Here is a 21858-nt window from a genome sequence, read left to right as displayed (position 1 = left end):
GGACTCAAATCAGTGCCCATATGGAATGCTGGCACCACAGACAGAGGTTTAGCCTCTTCACCACAGCACTGGACCCTATATTTTTATTGTTGTTAAGCTATTCACTTTCTTCACAGGAAAAGCTCACAAATTATTATCAACCTCCACTCAGAAACCATGTAACTTAACTTATTGAAAATATCTGGACTGAATCGATGCCAGTTATGGTGATGAGAGACAACACCGAAAAAACGTAAAATTTTGGTCAGAATTCAGCAGGATTTACATCAGGAACATAACCTTAGTCATTTACTGCTCTTCAGAACTGGGGTGGGGATGGTCCCACGAAATCATCTGGTCTGGCTCTGCCAAGGCAACTGCAGGTAGGATTCAAATTTCAAAAAAATCCTATCAGGCTAATTTTTAAGCTGCTAATTTTCTATGCTCTGTGAAATGATGCTATAAATAGCCAAATGGCCCTTGGCAAGGGAAAAAAATAAAGTTCCTCATCTCTGCTTTAGAAAGGATCATTTGTAGAATGGAGTATATCAATTTTATGTTCAGTATGAGTCAAATTCTAGGAGAAAATGCTCTTTTTGATTTAAATAAAGACTTGCACTTAAATAATCATATAATATAGTGTGGGCTCTAGGTTAAAACCTCAATTCTACAACTCTGTAGTACGCAACATAAGGAAATGTAATTGACATTTCTGGGCCTCAACTGCTACAAGGTAAAAACAACATTAATACCAATAGTTGCTTTCCAGAGTTAGTGTGAGAATTAAAGACAAGATACATATAAATTACCTGTAACAGTCCCTGACACTTACCAAGGACTCAATAGATATCTTTTTTTTTTTTTTTTTTTTTTTGGCCAGGCAGAGTTAGACAGTGAGACAGAGAGACAGAGTTATAGACAGTGAGACAGACAGAGAGAAAGGTCTTCCTTCCGTTGTTTCACTCCCCTAATGGCCACCATGGCCAGCGTGCCGCGCCGATCCAAAGCCAGGAGCCGGGTACTTCCTCCTGGTCTCCCATGTGGGTGCAGGGACCCAAGCACTTGGCCATCCTCCACTGCCCTCCAGGGCCACAGCAAAGAGCTGGACTGGAAAAGGAGCAACCGGGACTAGTACCGGCGCCACAACCAGGACTAGAACCTGGGGTGCCAGCGCCACAGGCAGAGGATTAGCCAAGTGAGACACGGCGCTGGCCTCAATAGGTATCTTTTCTATTATTTAATTCAGAACCAACTCAATCCCTTCATAAAAGAACATATTCCCATTTCAAGAAACATGAGTCAAACAGACATAATTAGGAGATTTTTATGTATTTCTGACAGATAAAATACTTTGGAATTTAAGTACCAATTTTCAATAAGATCTCAGTATATCCATACTGTTTCTGAGGCAAAACAAAGCAAGGAAACATTGAGGAAATGTGATGTTGGACAGAACTGGGGAACCAGTGAGATCTTATGGTTAAAGTTAAAAATACACACACACAAGAAAGCTATAGAAATGCACAAACACATTTTTCCGCGTTTATGAAGACTTAAATACACCAATCAGTGGCCACAACAAACATGCCAATAACCAGAATGTTTATCAGCAGCCATTAAGAAAGCCTGGTATACCCAGATGTTGGTTTCTTTTCTTCTAATTTTTGTTTATTTTCATTTTTATTTGAAAGGCAGAAAGAAAAGAAAGATCTTCCATCTGGTGGTTCACCCCTAATGCCCACAACAGCCACGGCTGGGCCAAGCCAAAACCAGGAAACCAGATCTCAACTGAAAAAAAGGTCTCCCACGTGGGTCAAGGACCCAAATACAAGAGACATCATCTCTGCCTCCAAGGGTGCACCTTAGGAGGAAGCCAGGTCAGAAGCAGAGCAGCCAGAACCTGGAACCAGCACTCTGATATGGAAGATGAGTGTTCCAAGCAGCAAAGTCACCGCTGCAACAAACACCTATCTCACCAGCTCTTGGTTTCTAAACACTGTTCTCCACTAAAAAGATTTAGATTTGCTTGGGAAAAGGGCTGATTCCTGAATTAGGGCTTGGAAAATATGAATCTGAAACACTTTGCTTAGACAAAGTATGGCAAGTTCTCCAAGAATGACTGGGACATGACAAAGAGAAGTCAGCTTGAAGGATCTCGTGTTGGTCAAATACAGTATGTTTTGATCACCTAAATAAATAATAACCGACTCCTATAACTCCAAGGACCTACTTACGCAAATGTTCTAATCTCTGAATTCTTGCTTTCTTCTTTGATTTAAACTGACACCAAATTTGAAGTCTTTTCCTACCACTATGTTCAATGCCACTAGTACTCCAGCCCAAGAAACAGCAAGCTTTTTCTATAAAAGGACTAACAGGGGCCTGCAATGTGGCACAGCAAGTAAAGACACTGCCCATAGCGCTGGCATCCCATGTAGGTTTCAGTTCAAGATCCGGCTGCTCCACTTCCAATCTAGCTCCATGCTAATGTGCTGGGAAAGCAGTGGAAGACAGCCCAAGTTCTTAGGCCCCTGTACCCATGTGGGAGACCTGGAAGAAGCTCCTGGCTTCAGCCTGGCCCAATCTCTGCCATTGTGGCCATTTGGGAATAAACCAGCAGATGGAAGGTATCTCTCTCTCTCTCTCTCTCTCCCTCTCCCTCTACCTCTACCTCTACCTCTACCTCTGCCTTTCTCTGTAGCTCATTCAAGTAAATAAATAAATAAATCTTTTTTTAAACAAAGGCCTGATAGTAAATATTGCAGGATTTGTAGGCCAAAGTTTCTGTCACAACTACTGATCCCTGTTCTATTAAAATTTTACTCAAGGATCTTAACACTGGAATTTAATATAATTTTCACATCATAAAATATTTTCTATTATTTACCAGCTATTTAAAAAATGTAAACACTATTCTTGGTCCACAGACTACACAAATGTAGGTCAAAGTTTGACCCAAGAGCCATGACACTACTGCTGTCACTTTCTTTCCAAACCAAATGGATCCCATGAATATCACTCCACTTTCTGACTCCCTACTACTTTCAACCCTCATTCTAACATTCTGCCTCTCATGTGGCTAACTCCCAATTTTGGATCAATCCAACAATCTCTATTCTCTTTAGTGTTTTACACTGTGATGTGTTACTAAAGAAAGAAATCAACTGCTTGGATCAGTGCCAGTAAAGATTCATGTTCAAGCTCAACTGGATTTTCATAAACAACCAGCAATAACTCAGTTCCTTTACTGTCCTCTGGCTCCTATTCCCACAACAAATTCATTACCACCACCAGTACCTTCTCAAGATGAATCCCTCACTCAGGAAAAGGTGCTACTTCACCTCCCACAGAATAGGACATGAGACAAAATACCTCAATTTCCATAACCTCCACTTAACCCCACTTGACAACAGTATTACAAACATAGCTGCATTTTTATTTGCAGCCACAGGCAAACTATAACGAGTTCAACCTTTGTCTGGAACCTAACACACCTGATTTTGTCCACCTTATAACTACAACATTTATTAAATGACTGGCACTAATAAGGTGGCTTTTAGTATAACCCTTTTATAAATAAATAAATTCAGAGTTGAGCTTAAAACTTTGGACTCTGGGAGCCAGCACTGTGACCCAGCAGGTTAAGCAGCCACCTGCAACACCAACATCCCATTTGAGCACTGGTTTCTAATCCCAGACACTCCACTTCCAATCCAGCTCCCTGCTAACGCTAATGCATCTGGGAAAGCAGAAGATAGCCCGGGGGCCTGGGCCCCTGCACCTACATGAGATACCCAGATGAAGCTCCTGACTCAGGAGTTCGGCTTAGCCCAGCCAATTGAGGCCATCTGAGTAGTGAACCAGAGGATGAAAGGTCTCCGTCTCTCCTCCTCCTCTGTATCTCTGCCTAGGTAGATAAAATAAATCTTAAAAAAAATTTTTTTTTTTAGTCTCATTCCAAAACCACAAATTCTGCTCCTATCTGGGCTCCATCTTTTTTCCCTCCATTTCCAACAGCGCGCTGTCTGATCTGAGCCCTTTCAGGATCACCTCCTGCCATCTCTTCCCACGGTCTTCACTGAGGTGCCTTGACCACATTTTACTTCCTTACACTTCCACACCTTTGCATATGCATCAAGTCTCCACCAGCACACTCTCTTTGTTCACTAAGATGCCACTAATGAGTGTCCTTTTCCTAGAGATCTCCAAGGCCATCACTAGCACACTTAAGAGTCACTCTTAGTCTGCTCAGACTGCCATTAGCAAAATACAGTCCAGGTGGTTTCAACATCATAAACTTATTTTCCCACAATTTTGGAGCCTAGAAGACCACAATAAAGGTGCCAGAATGCTCAGTTTCTGGTAAGACTTCTATTTCTGGCTTGTGGATGGCTACCACCTTTCTATGTCTTCATATAATCCCTTTTTGCACCCAAGGATGAGAGCATGAGATCCCTGCTGTCTCCTTTTATAAGGACACTAATAGTTAGAGATCAGAGTCTGTAGCCTCATTTGACCTTAATTACTTCCTCAAAAGTCCCTTCCCCTAATATAGCCACACTGAGAGGTCAGAGTTTCAACACAAGAATTATGGAAGACACATGGGGGGCGGCATTATGGTATAGTGGGCAAAGCCACTGCCTTTCAGTGCTGGCATCCCATATGGGTGCCGATTCAAGTCCTAGCTGCTCCACTTCCAATCGAGCTCTCTGCTATACCCTTTGGAAGCAGAAGATGGCCCAAGCGTTGGGGCCCCTGCACCCATATGGGAGACCTGGGGAAGCTCCTGACTTCTGACTTCAGATAGGCCCAGCTCCAGCCATTACGGCCATTTGGGAGGTGAACTAGCAGATGAAAGACCTCTCTCTCTCTACCTCTGTGTAACTCTTTCAAATAAATAAATAAACTTCTTAAAAATATATAAAAAACTATGGAGGACACATTCAGTCCATGTCATGCTTTCTTCAATGTTTTCAAACATGTTGAGTGTATCACCCTCTCCACAAGATGCTTATTCTATTTCCCACCCAGTTGACTATGGCTTCTTTAAGGTAAAGCTCTAAATGTTATTCACTTACTTATTTCTGGAGTTTAGCAAAGTGCCTTAAAACAGAGCAATCAAGACCCTTGCTAATCAGTAAGTTAGTTTACTCTCCCATAGTTAAGATATGGAAGAGTGAAAGAATGTATTAGACAAATATTATATACTATACAATATATTTACATAGCCTGTTTTGGAATACATTTATTTAAAGAGACAAAAGTCTTAAAGAACTTAAAATTTTGTTGGTGATACTAAGAAACAAAGAGAAAAAGGCAAGGTTAATACTCTAGGAGTTCAAAAATCAGAGAAAATCAACAAACAGAATAAATCTGTGATACCAAAATATTATCATCTAATTACAAAGTATTAAAAGTGGTAAATAATTTTCAATGCTTTGAATATTATAAATAAGATGGCAGCAAAGATCCCTGTAGTAGAGCTGCTACAACACACAATAAAGGTGGAAGAGCTGCCATTTCAGTGCCCTCAGGCTAGCCAGGGGGACCTGATTCTTAATAGCAACGGTAAATAGATATGTGGACACAAAGAATCACACACAAATGCACAGAAAGAGGAAAGAAATCCAACATATTTTCTTCTGAATTATTCACACAATATTAGAACACCGTAAATTTCACAGAAGAGCAAACAATTTTCAAAAGTTTTATACATACTATAAATAAAAAAGGTACACAAATGTTGGTAAATATGCTCAAGAGATTTTAATTGTGTTCAAAAAGCTAACCTGAAAACAACTTGGAGATGATAAATACTATATTTTCTAAATTATTCCGTGGATCTATATACTAAGCTAGCAGAAGGCTACAAGAGCTTTTTGCTTTTTTATGTTTTTTTGTTGTTGTTGTTTTTTTTTTTTTTTTTTTGGCATCTGAATTATTTGTAGTTGAATTACTGTGGCAATAGCAATAAAATGAAGCCAAGCCAAAGCAGCCACACTATACTGCTGATACAGGAAATCTCATTCTAAAAGTTTAAAAGCAAAGACATAATCAATATATGTTCCTATGCATATAAACCCAACCAAAATACCACTTCAGTATTTGTAAAGAGCACATCAAGAAAAACAGTTATAAAGAGGAAAGTCCTAAAATGATCTAGTGTACACTGTCATTTATGGAACTACTCGTTCAAGATCACATTAACAGAATTCACAGCTCTGGCATCTCGATTGGCTTTCTTTCCAACACAAAATAAAAATTACGAAAAGTGATATTTTCTGAAGCCAGCACTGTAGCACAGCAGGTTAAAGCCCCGGCCTGCAGCACTAGCATACCATATGGGCGCAAATTTAAGCCCCGGCTGCTCCACTTTCGATCCAACTCCCTGCTAATGTGCCTGGGAAAGCAGTGGAGGATGGCCCAAGTCCTTGGGCCCCTGCACCCATGTGGGAGACCTCAAAGAAGCTCCTGACTTCGGATTGGCCCTGCTCCGGCCATTGCAGCCATTCAGGGAGCAAACCAGCAAATAGAAGACCTCTCTCTATCACTACCTTCTTCTGTAACACTTTCAAATAAATAAAACAAATCTTTAAGAAGTAAAGTGATATTTTCTGAGTTAAATATCTTCTTTTGTCTATGGTAGTGAAAACAATAAAAACAAAACCCTTATATTATTCAAATAAGCCAAGAAACAGTAGAGTCTCTCCTAAAGCTGTAGAAAAACCATTAATCTTAGTAAGTGTAGTAAAAGTTGGTCCTGGACTATTTCTGCATTTTACATTTCAGTGTGAAAGAATATAAGCAGGAAATAGCAAAATACAAAATTAGGAACTGGCCTTAAGTCAAAAGGAGTCCACCTTTTAGCAAGAAGAACAATTTTGCAATGCAAAGGGAGTAGTACAATCTTGGAGATAAACTTCAAAAACCAGGTGCATTAGCAGGGAGCTGGATTTGAAGTGGAGCAGCCAGGACTGTAATCAGCGCTCATATGGGGTACCTGCACTGCAGACAGTAGCTTAACCCACTGTGCCACAATGCTGTCCCCAACTTCTATAATTATTAATACACCTGGGAAAGGACAAAATAAAACTACTGAAAAACTCCTTAAACTTCACATAGGTATGGCAGGCAGACTAAAATTAGAAATTCCAAGGAATAAATGAGTAAGTGAACAGCAAAACCAATTCCTTCAGTTGCCAGGGATAAGCAATAGAAACCATTACTGTCTGTTGTGACATTAAAAAAAAAAAAAAAAAAAAAAAAAAAAAATTCATGAACTAGAGCAAGTTAAAGGAAAATGGAAGAAAAAGTCAAATATATAAACCAAACAACTCAATATATTTACTAAATTATCTATTTTCAAATAAAACAATAGTAAATGACACTAAATAACCACATACTATGCTGCTGTACTGAAATGCAACACAATGAACACCTCAGAAGAGTGTTAACTGGCAAAAAGATAGTCTTTCTCTACAAAAGCATGTGCTTTATTTTGGTGCACAGTGGGTAGGAAGGCATATGTGTTTCAGAGGAACAAAAATACTGTGAAGGACAGCAATTTTAGTAATCTGTGTTATCCAACATTACTGTGATTTCTTTATGTGTGTTTGTGTGCTGCTGGAAAGCCTAGGGGGGAATTACATTTTTGTGTACTAACAGTGACCATGCAGAGATGATCCTCTTTTAAATTCCTACTGCTATCTAAGAATGTGTGTAACTTCTCAAGGAAAAGGCCCTTAGCTTAGCTGGAAAAATTCCTTATAGCAAACTGAAAGGATCTCTCAGCTTCTGTCTGCTAGAAAAGAAATTTAAATATCTGTTAACTTTCTTCCTTCCTCCAACATACTGTCTCAGAGATTTAGAACAAGCATGTGTTTCTCCTTTCTTCTGTTTCACTGTTTCATAGTCATCATTCTCTTCAGCACAAATTTTCTAGGATATTCAGTAAGTTTCTAGATTAATCTCATGGGGAAGAGAGGTTCTCACGATCACTTCAAATTTAGTTTGTCTGAAACCAAAAACCTTCTTCATCTTTCAAACCAGCTACTGCTCTCTTCCGTTAGCCTCATTCCCCTTGGTGAAATCCTCTTTCAGTCACTATCTTATTAATTTTTACTAGATTACTGTAACCACTGCAAAGTGATCTTCATACCTACTCCCAGCATCAACAGCATCTTGTATACCATTTTGACTCACCTGCCCAAAATACTACTTTTAGTATTTTAGAAGTAGAAGCTGCAGAAATTCCGAAGTGTCTCCATGATGTTGCAGAAATGAGAACAGTCTATCTGGCTAGGCTCAAGGCCATTCCCATTTAAACACATTAGTACTCGTTTCATCAGGTTTTTTTGTTTTTAAGATTTTATTTATTTATTTGACAAGTAGAGTTACAGACAGTGAGAGAGCTAGATAGAGAGAAAGGTCTTCCTTCTGTTGGTTCACCCCCCAAATGGCCGCAACAGCCAGAGCTGCGCCAATCCGAAGCCAGGAGCCAAGAGCCTCTTCCTGGTCTCCCATGTGGGGGCAGGGGCCCAAGGTCTTGGGCCATCCTCTACTGCTTTCCCAAGCTACAGCAGAAAGCTGGGCTGGAAGAGGAGCAACCGGGAATAGAACCAGCGCCCATATGACATGCCGGTGCCATAGGCAGAGGATTAACCTAGGGCGCATGGTGCCAGCTCCTCACCAGTTTTTTGTAAATGTCATTCTAGTATTTTGTTGGGGGAGGGAGTAGCTGCTGTTTAGAAATCATTCTCCAGAGGCCAGCGCTGTGGCACAAGATTAAGCTGTCGCTTGCAACACTGACATCTCCCTGCTAATGCACCTGTGAAAACAGAAGACAGCCACCGTGCTTGGGTCCCTGCACTCACATGGTAGACCTAAATGGAGTTCTAGGCTCCTGGTTTCAGCCCGGCCTAGCCCTGACCATTGCAGCCATTGGAGGAGTGAACCAGCAGATGGGAGATCAATGTGTCTCTCTCCATGTCTTTCTCTCTCTCACTCTTTCTCTCCTTCTCTCTGTAATTCTTTCAAATAAATAAACAAACCTCTTTTAGAAATCATCTTCCGAAAGAATCATTGGTCACAATATACTTTAACTGTATCAGTTTTCTATCACTTCCAAAAAGTACCCAAAGTACCCAAACTTAATAGCTTGAAATCACACAAGCTTAGACTTCTTAGGTCAGAAGTCTCATACAGGTCTCAGTAGGCAAAGACCAAGGTGTCTACAGAGCTGTTCTTTCTTGAGGCCCTAAGAAAGAAAATGTTCCCCCTGTACATAGTGTGCAGTGCCCATCTGCTTCTTGTGGTTCTTGGTCCTTTCTTCCATCTTTAAAGACAGCAATGTGGGGCTGAGTTCCTCTCATGTTGACATGTCTCTGGTTTTTTTCACTATGCCTCCCTCTTCCATTTTTAGAACCCTTGTGATTACACTGGGCTCATCAGGATAATCCAGGATGATCTTCCTATCTTAAAGTAAACTGATTAGCAACCTTATTCACCAACCACCTTACATCTTTTGCCATATAAAGTCACAGTTCCAGGGATCAGAACACAGACCACTGAGAGGTCATTATTTGTCTACCACACTACTTCAACTTTACTTGCCTTCTACTCTTCAGTAGAATGCTGTTCCATCCTAAATGTGCAGTACATTTGCAGCCCAAATCCATCCCTACCTTTCCCATTTCTCATCCAGCACACAGACAAGGAAATGAAGACATTTCTAGAGGAATCAGTAACAAGAAATAGGCTCTTAAAATTCCTTGATAGAATTTGACATCATTTTCTATTAAAATTGATGCACGGTCATATTCTTAAAAGAGGTCTGAAGTTCTGTAATGACATTACTACAAATAAGAACCTTAAAAGACCCTGGACAAACTCAATTCTAAGTAGCAAACCAAACATAGCAAAAAATAAAACCATCAACTTTTTGGTATGGTATTTATCAAGGCATACAATTACTTGTTGTAAAAATGTAGATATATGCTCAGCTCTAACCCTTGAGCCTAGTTTCACAAAAACAGTTTTCAGCATTTCTCATGTACCACTGGGAGAAATTAAACAAGAGCTCTTTCCTAATTCCTGACCTTACTTTTTGGGTAGTGGGAAAGTTTCACACACATTCATTCTGAGTGGGCGCAAAAATCTAGTTCGGTATTGAGCAAGGCAAGATGATCTACAACTGTGGCACCCACCAGAACATAGGTAGTTGTTTCACAACTGTCAGTACTTTAACGTAATAAGATACCATGTTGGCCTTAAGAAGAAGCGTATTTTAGACAAGATTCCCAGGGCAAGCACTGTGGCGCAGTGGGTTAAAGCCCCAGCCTGCAGCACCAGCATCCCATACAGGCACCAGTTCGAGTTCTGGCTGCTCCACTTCGATCCAGCTCTCTGCTATGGCCTGGGAAAGCAGTGGAGGATCACCTAAGTCCTTGGGCCCCTGCACCCACGTGGGAGACCTGGAAGACGCTCCTGGCTCCGGATCAGCTCAGCTCTGACCGTTGCGGTCATTTGGGGAGTGAACCAGCTGATGGAAGGCCTCTCTTTCTCTGGCTCTACCTTTCTCTGTAACTCTGCCTTTCAAATAAATGAAATAAAAATCTTAAAAAAAAAAAAAAAAAAAAAGACTCCCCTGCAGGTAAATGCTTTTTGGGTATCATTAAAAAGGAATGGGAAGGGGGCCAGTGCTGTGGTGCAGCGGGTTGACGCCCTGGCCTGAAGTGCCGGCGGCCGGCATCCCATATGGCCGCCGGTTCAACATCCAGCTGCTTTTCTTCTGATCCAGCTCTCTGCTATGGCCTGGGAAAGCAATAGAAGATGGCCCAACTCCTTGGGCCCCTGCACCCACGTGGGAGGCCTGGAAGAAGCTCCTGGCTCCTGGCTTCGGATCAGCGCAGCTCCGGCTGCTGCAGCCATCTGGGGAGTGAACCAACAAACAGAAGACCTCTCTCTCTCTCTCTCTCTCTCTCTCTCTGTGTAACTCCAACTTTCAAATAAATAAATAAATCTTTAAAAAAAAAAAAAAAAGGAATGGGAAGATAAGTTAGCCAAAAAAATATTAAAACATGTAGGAATAAAACTTGGTCTTGGTAATGCTCCACAGAACAGAAGGCACTTTGAAGGACATGAAAAGAAACAAGCAGTGACCTTTATAAATAAGCTTCGAGGTTAACAATGAGAAAAAGGCTGAGAACCAAATACTTTATGAAATCTGAACTCAAAGCCTTTACCTTACCATTGGACAATAAACCTTACCTTGCAGCCAGTAACCTTTCTGTAAATTTATCTCATTTTTAAGAATCAAATGAAAAAATGTACATATCAAAATTTAGTAAATTATTTTAATGTAGCACCATTTAGAGTAAATGGAAATCAGTATTAGACAACTGAAAAACACCTCTTAAATTCCAAAGATGAAAAGTAAATTAATGAAAAGTCTTCCTTTAGTGTATTAGTTCCACAATCTTAGAGAATATCCAGTATAATTCAACAATTTCTTGGTGAAACAGTCGTTATGAAGAACATTAATAGCAATGACATATGAAGAATACCTATGGGGCCAGCGGACACAGTACAAATTTACAACTCTAGTTTGCCCTCTCACCACAATAATGTCTCATATCTTTTTCTGTGTAATCAGATGATTCAAATCTTCTACTTTATTTTACAAACTATGCCCAGTATGATGTGGTTCCAGAGCTTTGTCCTTGACTGTACTGAAATTATTTTCCTTGTTATTCCTTGATCTTCTTTGCCTCTTACTCCTCACTCACTACCTATCATATAGGTAAGTGAGGTGAGGTAGGACCAAGTCTGACCTCTATTTAAATGGTTATTGCTACTGAGTTAGGTCCCTCACTCTCTGCCAAGTTAACTGAGCTCATGATATCTGAAAAGTGGACTATGACTCACAAAATATTATTACCTTTATTATTAGTACAACTAACATTAATTGAGAATTTATACTGCATATAGAGCTCTGGGAAACTTTAAGCATATTAACTCAACAAAATTCTTCAGAACTCCACATAAGAATATAATTTTCACAGATAGGAAACCAAGGAAGAGGATAACTTCAAGAAACAAAACTGGCATTGAGTTTCAGGTCTTTCTCAAATCAAACCCTATGTTCCTCAACAGGCAGATCACTAAGTCCAATACCAATATTGTACAAAAAAGAATGTAGATTCAAGAAAATGAAGTCACGCTTTTAGTTGATGTTTCAAAAAAAGTGCAAATAACAATATTTGCCTTCCTCTCTGACAAGACAGAAGGTTACATGAAAATGTTCAATCACCAAAGATATCAGGGCCTTATCTTGACTGTACAATGCCAGGAAGCACAGAAACTGGAGCAGTATGGGGAACATCATTTATATTGTATTCTATGTTAAAGATGCCTCCTGAACTGTATCCATGTTGTATGTATACACACACACACACACACACTTGCTGTGAACTGCATTCATTTTATTAAATGCTATTTAGATGCCAATAAACCAGTAATTACTAAATAGACAGTGAAAACTGAGCAAGTCTTTAATGACAAAAAAAGCTTAGTGTTCAACTACATTAAGCCCATAGTGGTTTCCCTCCATTAGAGCCAAATCAACTACATGAATAATTACAACATAGAGATATTTATGTAAGTAAATGCAGAAGTACCTAAATATCATCATTTCCAATTTCTCTGTTCACACAAGAATAAAGGTTTAGGGACCACTATTCCGGTATATCGGTGAAAGCTGCCGCCTGCGACACTGATATCCCATGATGATGCCAGTTTGTGTCTGGGCTGCTCCACTTTCACTCCAGCTCCCTGCTAATGACCTGGGAAAAGCAGTGGGAGATAGCCCAAATGTCTGGATCCCTACCACTCATGTAGGAGACCTGAATGAAGCTGGTCTTCAGTCTGGTCCAGCGCTGGCTATTGTAGCCATTAGGGAGTGAACCAGTGGACCAAAGATATCTCTCTCTCTCCCTTTTTCTCTGTAACTCTTTCAAAATAAATAAATAAATCTTAAAAAAAATAATAAAGGTAGGGCCAGCGCATAGCAAGTAAAGCCACTATCTGCAGTGCCAGCATCCCATATGAGCGCCGGTTCAAGTCCCAGCTGCTCCTATTCTGATCCAGCTCTCTGCTACGGCCTGAGAAAGCAGTAGAAGATAGCCCAAGTCCTTGGGCCCCTGCACTTGTGTGGAAGACCCAGAAGAAGCTCCTGGCTCCTGGCTCCAGACCGGCGCAGCTCTGGCCATTGTGGCCAATTGAGGAGTGATACCTCTCTCTCTCTCTCTCTCTCTCTCCCTCCCTCTTTCCCTCTCTCCCTCCCTCCCTCCCCCTTTCTATGTAACTCTTTGAAATAAATATTTGGCTAAGATCAAGTGTAAAACATAAAATAAAAACAATAAATAATAAAGGTTCAGATCACTATATTTGCAGGAAAATGGTTCAGAAATATTTAAAGTAACGTTTTTAGGATAAGATTTACAGTTCACATTAAATCATTATATACACTGCTAAGCTTTTTCGTCAAACTAAAATGGTAGTGACCACCTTATGTGTTCCAAAACTGGCTCTTAATATTTTAGTATAAAGGTTGACTGGAAAGTTTTAAATCTACTCTCATCATCAAAAGACTACAATGAAAACATGAGAACTGAAAACAACAAGAAGTCACAGGGACAGAATAAATTATACTTCTAATACTATAAAACAAAGATTGTTTTATTTTTGTTTTATGAGCGATGGCATTTCTAAATATTTCCACTTAATTTAAGTTCTGGTGTTTTCAAGAGAGACTACAAGGATACAATGACACATAATCATAACGAAAGCTCTACACTATTTATCTTCAGCAGTGAGAAAGGTGTACTGATTGAGCCATCCTCCAGCACACCTCTGACTCCCATAATCAACAACCACATCAAGTGTGAGGCCTTATCACAACCTTGGTTACTGAATCTCCACTTCTTAACACAAGATTCCAGGTCAGACAAAACACAAGCACTCACATTCTCTATACTTCTACCTTGAATCTATTCATGTCAGATGGCAGCAAGAATTAGAAGGCTAGATTGTTCCACCTGGCATTTTCTTTAAGAGAGGTCCCTCAGAATTTATTAAAGGGATATAACTATCTACTGGGTGGTAACATTTCTGATAATTTGTTTCTTCTCTGTCCATATTTTCTACTCTTCCTACAATGAATTCCTACTGCTGTTATATGGGTGAAAAAAGAAAACAAATGACCTTCAATATCTAGTAAAGTGTAAGTGATGGAAAGACAATCCTAAAAACAATGAACCAGTTTAAAAAAATCTAAACCATATGCATCCAGAGAGCATAGAACACATACTATAAAAAGAAACTATACACACAGCAAACTTTAAAAACTAATTTTCAGCCTATCAGAAAAAAACTCAAACCTTGTGTTTAGAATAAAATTATTTAAAATAACAAAGAAAAGATAATGTATCATTATTCAATAAACAATAAACTAAAGTTGTGAGAGATCTTAAATGTTTTGTAAGAAGGGATATGATAGATCAGCTACAGAAACTAAGTAGCTGTTATAGTCTACACAATAATCAGAATTTACAGCACCCTTGGCCTGAAACAATCAAAAAACATTCACTACTGATTTATGTTCCATTGGCATTTTATTCACTTGTTATTCAGTAAGATCCTAACTTTTCACCACTTACCATTTACTTGTTATTCTAAAGGATTTTGACATTCTTAAGATGCATGAATATGTTGTTTTCTTTTACACATAAAAGTCTGAAAAGATTCACAGGAAATCACTAAAAATCATTACCCCAACAATCCATGAAGAGGAGACAGAGATGGGAGAGGCCTGCTGAAAAATGTTTACTTCATTTATTTCAGTTGTTTAGTCTTATCTTTGAACATATAATAATTTAATATTGTAAAAATTAATGACCACATAAAATAAGTTGCACTGTAGGCAGTGGCACTTCCTTCTAGATGACACACAGAGACCTCATCTCATAAACAGGTTTCCTATGCAAATACCGTACTGTAGGCCATGGTCCTAGACACCAGTTTCGAGTCACCAAATATCACTTTGAAGTACTGAACTGCTGAAACATATGCAGGGCTAAACCTTGCAAAGGACAACTGGTCACAGAAACTGCTACTGATCACCACTGTCATGCCCACTCTTGATTCAAAAGCCAACTATAGAGTCTAACAAGCATCTTCGAATGCACTCATTCTTCCCTCCATTCACTTACCCAGAAAAACACACCAAGAAACATTTGCTGGGGCTCTGAAAGCAGTATTCCAGTGTGGTGCTTTGGCATGCTGAGGACTTTGAACTAAAGCACAGCTGAAGGGACCTCAGAAGCACAGTCTCTTTCCAACCTTGTCCTGTCCTGCTTTCTGTTGTTCTTTCTTCCCCAAGGCAGGCTACAGAAATTAGAATCACTGTTACCCAAGGTGAGTCGCAGAATTTAACACTCCTTTCCTTTAAAGCCTGCTATGCAACCCAGACACATTGCTCTAACCTGCCTCCACCTCTCTGTGTAACAGTTACAAAAGAAATTCAGACCACCTTGTCTGATCATAGAGTCCGGAAGTGTCCTGACCTATACCCAGGAGGCATGCCACACTGAGAAGCCAAGAAGAATCTTAACAAGTCTTGCCAGATTTCACCCCTCAATCTACTACATTAGATCATACTTTTTTTTTGTCTAATCACACTTACACATAGCCACCCATCCTGGATCAAATCTAAGCATAAAAATAGGTAATTTAACCTGGTTGTTGGGTCTTTTGTGAAGACTCTTACATCATGTAGAACTGATTAAATCTGTTGTGCTGTTTTTAACCTATTTTTTGACATAAGAATGTCCATCATGAATTTTGACAAGTGAGCAAAGTCATAACTTTTCACCCCTACATATCCATTTCAGCTTTCCAAACTGAAAGATCATCTTATTTTTTTCTCTTCCTTCAAATCTTGCCTTAGTGGCTATAATTAAAAAAAAAAAAAAAAAAAAAAAAAAAACTAGAAACAGACAGGCATTATGGCACAGGTTAAGCTGCTACTCGAGACACTAGCATCCCACACTGGACCACTGGTTTGGGTCCTGGCTGTTCGGCATCTGATCCACCTTTCTGTTCATGCATCCTGGGAGGAAACAGATAATGGGTCAAGTGCTTGGTTCCCATCACCCATGTGGGAGATCAGCATGGAGTGCTGGCTCCTGGCTTTGGCCTCCTGGCTCAGCTGTTGTGGGCATTTGGGGAATGAATCAACAGATGGAAAATCTCTCTCTCTGCCTTTAAAATAGATGAAAATAAAAAGTTTAAATCTGTGTAAAGACATTATTTGAAAAAAAAAAGCAGAGAAACAAATGTCCATAGTAGGAATATCATTAAATAAATTTTAATAGATGCACAATCTACAGCTATTGCTATACACAGCATACTTTGAGTTCGCAAATTCCTTTAAAAGAAGGAAACAATTCTTTGGTGAAAAATGGCTTGCAATATTGCTTTATATTTACACAAGTGGAAAAAAGAAATCTATTCATATTTACTTGTATGTGAACAAATTCACTGTTTCTTTTCTATTATTAAAATAGAATTAGGCCGGCGCCATGGCTCAACAGGCTAATCCTCCGCCTAGCGGGCCCGGCACACCAGGTTCAGCAGGTTAACATCCTGGCCTGAAACGCCAGCATCCCATATGGGCGCCGGTTTGAGATCTGGCTGCTCCACTTCCAATCCGGCTCTCTGCTATGGCTTGGGAAAGCAGTAGGAGATAGTCCAATTCCTTGGGCCCCTGCACCCACATGGGAGACCCGGAGGAAGCTCCTGGCTCCTGGCTTCAGATTGGCACAGCTGCGGCCATTGTGGCCAACTGGGAGAGTGAACCAGTGGATGGAAGACCTCTCTCTCTCTGCCTTTCCTCTTTCTGCCTCTCCTCTCTCTGTGTAACTCTGACTTTCAAATAAATAAATAAATCTTTAAAAAACAAACAGAATGAGTCATTTTCAGTTTACATTTTTTTATCACTTAAAATTTGAATCTATTTCTAAAATCAATAAATTGCTTGAATCTTGTATATGCAAAGTATCCGAAACTACCTTAATATTTTGTAAAGCTGAGGGCAGGCAGACTAACAAATTGCTTAGTTTGAGAACGTTTCGGGGCCGGCTCTGTGGTGCAGCAGGTTAAAGCGCGGCCTACAGCAGCAGCATCCCATATGGGCGCAGGTTCAAGTCCTGGCTGCTCTGCTTCAGATTCGGCTCTCTACTATGGCCTAGGAAAGCAGTGGAAGGGGGCCCAACTCTTTAGGCCCTGCACCTGTGTGGGAGACCAGGCAGAAGCTCCTGGCTTCAGATCAGCTCAGCTCTGGCCACTGCGGTCATTTGGGGAGTGGGCCTGCGGATAGAAGCTCTCTCTCTCTTTCTCTCTCTCTCTGGCTCTCCTCTCTAACTCTTTCAAATAAATAAAATAAATCTTAAAAAAAAAAAAAAAAGTTTCTCTCCTTTATGATCTTGCATTTAGCATTCCAAGAAGAAAATGTCTCTCTCCATTGCCATCCAAGATAGGCTACATTCATAATTCTTTTTAAAAAATATGTATTTATTTTCATTTATTTAAAGACAGAGAGACACAGAGACAGACCAGACAAAGAGTGATCTCCCATTTGCTTATTCACTCCCCAAACACCTGCAACAGCCAGGGCTGGGTCAGGACAAAGCCAAGAGCCAGGAACTCAACCTAGGTCTCCATATATGAGTAGCAGGGACCCAAGTACTTGAGCCATGACATCACCAAAAGGAACAGAACAACACTGCAGTACAGTAATTACCACGTAATTTTATCCCACCTTTCATAGCTACATAAGCACTACAGAAACTGTGAGGCCAGACAGCTTATGAGAATATCACTGTTCCGTCTCAACACCAGGGAAAGAATTCAAATGTCAAAGGGCAGCTGTTATGGTGAGGCAGGTTAAGCTTCTGCTTGCCACACTGTTTTTGTGTCCCATATCACAGAATCCTGCCTGCTCTGCTTCCGATCCAGTTTCCTGCTAACGCACCTCAAAGGCAGAGAACGACAGCCCAAGGACTTGGCCCCAGCTACCTACATGGGAGACCTAGATGGAGTTCCAGGCTCCTGGCCTCCACCTGACCCACACCTGGTTGTTGTGGGCATTTGGAGAATGAACAAGCAGATGGAAGATATCTCTCTTTCTGCCAGTCTTTCTAATAAATAAATCTTAAGAAAAAATCAAAAGTCAAACATTAATTTTGGAATTTTTATATAATACTTAAACTCAGACATATGCATAAAGAAAACCATTTTTAAATAAACTTATCATAATTACCTAATAAGATACAAATAAAGAACTCACATGATAGCCTAGAACAAGAAAATTTGGTTCCACTGCAGACATACTCAATGAAAAACTCCAATAAGCTATTATGTGTTAAGAATCTAGTGCTAAAATCAAACACTACTTAAATGCCAAGGAAAGGGGCAGTTTTCCAGTAATTATTTCCATACGTAATCATCCCTATTTCCTGAGGAACAATAAAACATGGTCTCTGCTTTCAAATGTCATATAATCCAATTCAGAGAAGTATCAGCCCGAGGTTAAAAAGCTATATGAATGTGGAGGACAGACCTGACTCTATACAGACAGGGAAGTTATAAGGGGGGAGCACTCTCAGGAAATATGGTGCATGAGCTAGCCTCTTACAGAGAAGGCTTCTAATGTCAGAAAAGGGAGAAGGAAAAGATTCCAAGAAATGGAAATGCATGAGAAAACAAAAAGTAAAGTAAAACTTAGGTTTACATTCTTTTTGGAACAGATGGTGGGAGATGTTAAAACAGAAAGAATGTAAACCTCAGTTTGACTAAAACAAGAAATAAATTTTCAAAGGGGCACCAAGGCCAAACAATACAGAAAGGAAACAATGAGGAACTTGGAGTTTTTTCCAATGAGGAACTTGGAGTTTTTTCCAGTGAGGAACTTGGAGTTACAGCAAAGGCACAGTAATTAACAACACAGACTTCCAAGGAAGCCATGCTTAGGATTCAAATCCCAGCTCTTCTACCTACTAGCAACTTCAGGCTCATGAAGTCCCAATTTCTTCCTCTGTAAAGTAGGGATAACAGTATTATCAATGTATGAAGACCAAATGAGAACAAAGCACTCAGCAGGGTGGTTGACTTAAGAAACACCCAACAAGTGTTCTGAAAATTTTGTGTGTGTGTCATGAGGCAGGGAATATAATCAGAACTCCATTTCCTTTAGGACAATTAAAAGCAATAATTAATGATGAATGGCAGAATCTAGAGAGTAGAGGTGTGTCTTATTGTAAACATGGTTGCTGGACAAACACAAAGATGACAGGATCATCAGGAACCACAATGCAATAAGATGACAACTATTTCTGAGAAAATAGGAAGATGACCTTTCGATTCTGAGCCTGGATGACTAAGAAAATTTTAAGGTTAGGGCAGACATTTGGCACAGCGGTTAAGGTACCACCTGAGACGCCTGTGTCCCATATCAGAGTGACTGGTTCTGAGTCTCAGCTCCTCCATTTCCTATACAGTTTCTTGCTACTGTTTACCCTAAGACACAGTGGGTGATGACTCCAGTACTTGAGTCCCTATCACCTACCTGGGAGACCTGGAATGAGTTCCAGATCCTGGCTTTCACCTAGACCAGCCTTAGCTGCTACAAGCATCTGGAGAGTCTGCCTTTTGAATACACAAATAAAATTTTTTAAGATGTTAAGGTCACTAATATAAAAAAGGAACCAGGAAAAGAAGTGAATTTGCAAAGAGAAAGAATTTAATTCTAGATTTATTGATACAAGAAAACAAAGTGACAGCCAGTGAAGTGTTTACCTGGGAGTACAAGAACAGCAAATTTAAGAAAGAAAATGAGGCAGAACTAGGAGCCTCAGCAGAGGGAGTAAGCACTTGAAAAGCTGGGTCTGTGTGGGAAATCACCAAAGGTGAGAACACAGCACTAAACAGGAAGAAGAGAACTAACCCCAAGCTAACACCTATACTTAAAAAAGTGAGAGAATGAACAAAAGGCTGCCAAGAAGGACCAGCTGACTTGCAAAAACCACAGAAAAGACATCTTCACAGCACTTCACATTCTACAGCTCTTCAAATGCTCATTATAACTTTAGACTTCACTTATGATAATGCGACTCTTATAGAAGCTCTATGAGAGCCTACCAGTAACTGTAAGATGTTGATTATTCCAACTGAACCCCTGGCAGGACACAGCTAACACAGAATTGTAATTAGAATTAGGTATTTCTTCAGTACCTCAAAACTGCAACTTCTAAAATCTCATCTTTCTTGACATCCATCCACACACTTCACTCTCCTGATTACCCACTCTTTGAAGAAGCTCCTGCTTCCTCTCTGCCTATTTTAAGAATCAACTCTCAGTTTATCGCCCTTTCTATTTGGGCTTCTCTTTGATCTTAACCAGTTTCTCCTTAGAAACAGATTATCAGGCCGGCGCCGCGGCTCAATAGGCTAATCCTCTGCCTTGCGGCGCCGGCACACCGGGTTCTAGTCCCGGTCGGGGCACCAATCCTGTCCCGGTTGCCCCTTTTCCAGGCCAGCTCTCTGCTGTGGCCCGGGAGTGCAGTGGAGGATGGCCCAAGTGCTTGGGCTCTGCACACCATGGGAGACCAGGATAAGCACCTGGCTCCTGCCATCGGAACAGCGCGGTGCACCGGCCGCAGCACGCCTACAGCGGCAGCCATTGGAGGGTGAACCAACGGCAAAAAGGAAGACCTTTCTCTCTGTCTCCCTCTACTGTCCACTCTGCCTGTCAAAAATTTAAAAAAAAAAAAAAAATCAGAGATCAGATCCTTTATGCAATTCCACAATAGCTGTTTCACACAAATTAGTTTTTAGAAGCCAAACAGCTTTTAAACTGTAGAGATCACACTGACATTATCATACACAGGACCTAAGCAGTTGATTTATTTCTCGCTTTTCATGAAAAATGTCCCTAAAGGATTTTCACATTAAACTGCAAAAGAAGCTTTCTATTTCCTCCCATTAGTAACAAGCTCTCCATTAGTAATTTTTGAGAAAAGACACACAGCATTAGAGTTCTAGTCCCCACCTCAAAGGCTGAGAGTCAACAGATCTTAACAGATCTTAGCATATTCTTTGTGGGGTTCATATATTTTTGTCCTAAAGCCCACATCCACTGACCAAGAGATAATCAATCAAAGGTCAATACGCTACTACTTAGATATGAACCCAATTATCATGCTTAACAATTGCCAAAAAAGTCCTAGTCTTTTCCTCTGTGTGGGTTTCTTCTCAAATACATATTACAACTCATCATGTCTTATTAATTTCAGTATTTATCATATTTCCATAAACTACATAGTTGTCACACCTGCTGGAAAACTAAAACTGATTAATATACCACAATATTAATATACCATAATATTATGACTTACCATAAAATATCTGTCAAGATGCATTTTTAAGAGGCTATTAAAGTACTGAAAGTGAAATAAGCAAATGGTTTTTTTACACTTTTTTTGGACTCTCTTGTATTTTTCATCATACTAGTTTACAAAAATTTCAACTAAGTTTCTAACATTATGTAATGAAGTGAGCTCATCCATCAAAGTGCTTAATAAGTAGCAATTCACAAGGGTACCTAAATTTACATGGAATGTGCAATGAGTAAACCAACATAATCCTCCATCTTTTGTGGTTAAGAACCTAAGATCAAGGTGTTTTAATATTTTAATTTACAACAGAAATCTCATCTAAAAAGACACCAACATGGTCTCACACTAGTTATCCCTTGGACTATTT

General features: G+C 39.9%; 1 protein-coding gene across 3 annotated transcripts in view; it reads right to left on the bottom strand.

The window, feature by feature from the left end:
- The window catches only part of PCMTD1 (protein-L-isoaspartate (D-aspartate) O-methyltransferase domain containing 1), an 82186-nt gene that overhangs the window by 57503 nt on the left and 2825 nt on the right, over positions 1–21858 (bottom strand). The window contains exon 1 of one of the 3 annotated variants that reach the window (XM_062188505.1): positions 15249–15268. The exons of the other annotated variants lie outside the window; for them this stretch is intronic. The gene's annotated coding sequence lies outside the window, so the exon portion shown is untranslated. Of the gene's footprint in view, positions 1–15248; positions 15269–21858 lie in introns of those variants that run through there. 3 annotated transcript variants of the gene reach the window in all.

This window comes from Lepus europaeus, chromosome 4, assembly GCF_033115175.1.
Source record: "Lepus europaeus isolate LE1 chromosome 4, mLepTim1.pri, whole genome shotgun sequence".
NCBI classification, from domain to species: domain Eukaryota; kingdom Metazoa; phylum Chordata; class Mammalia; order Lagomorpha; family Leporidae; genus Lepus; species Lepus europaeus.
This window is presented reverse-complemented; position numbering and strand designations above follow the sequence as displayed.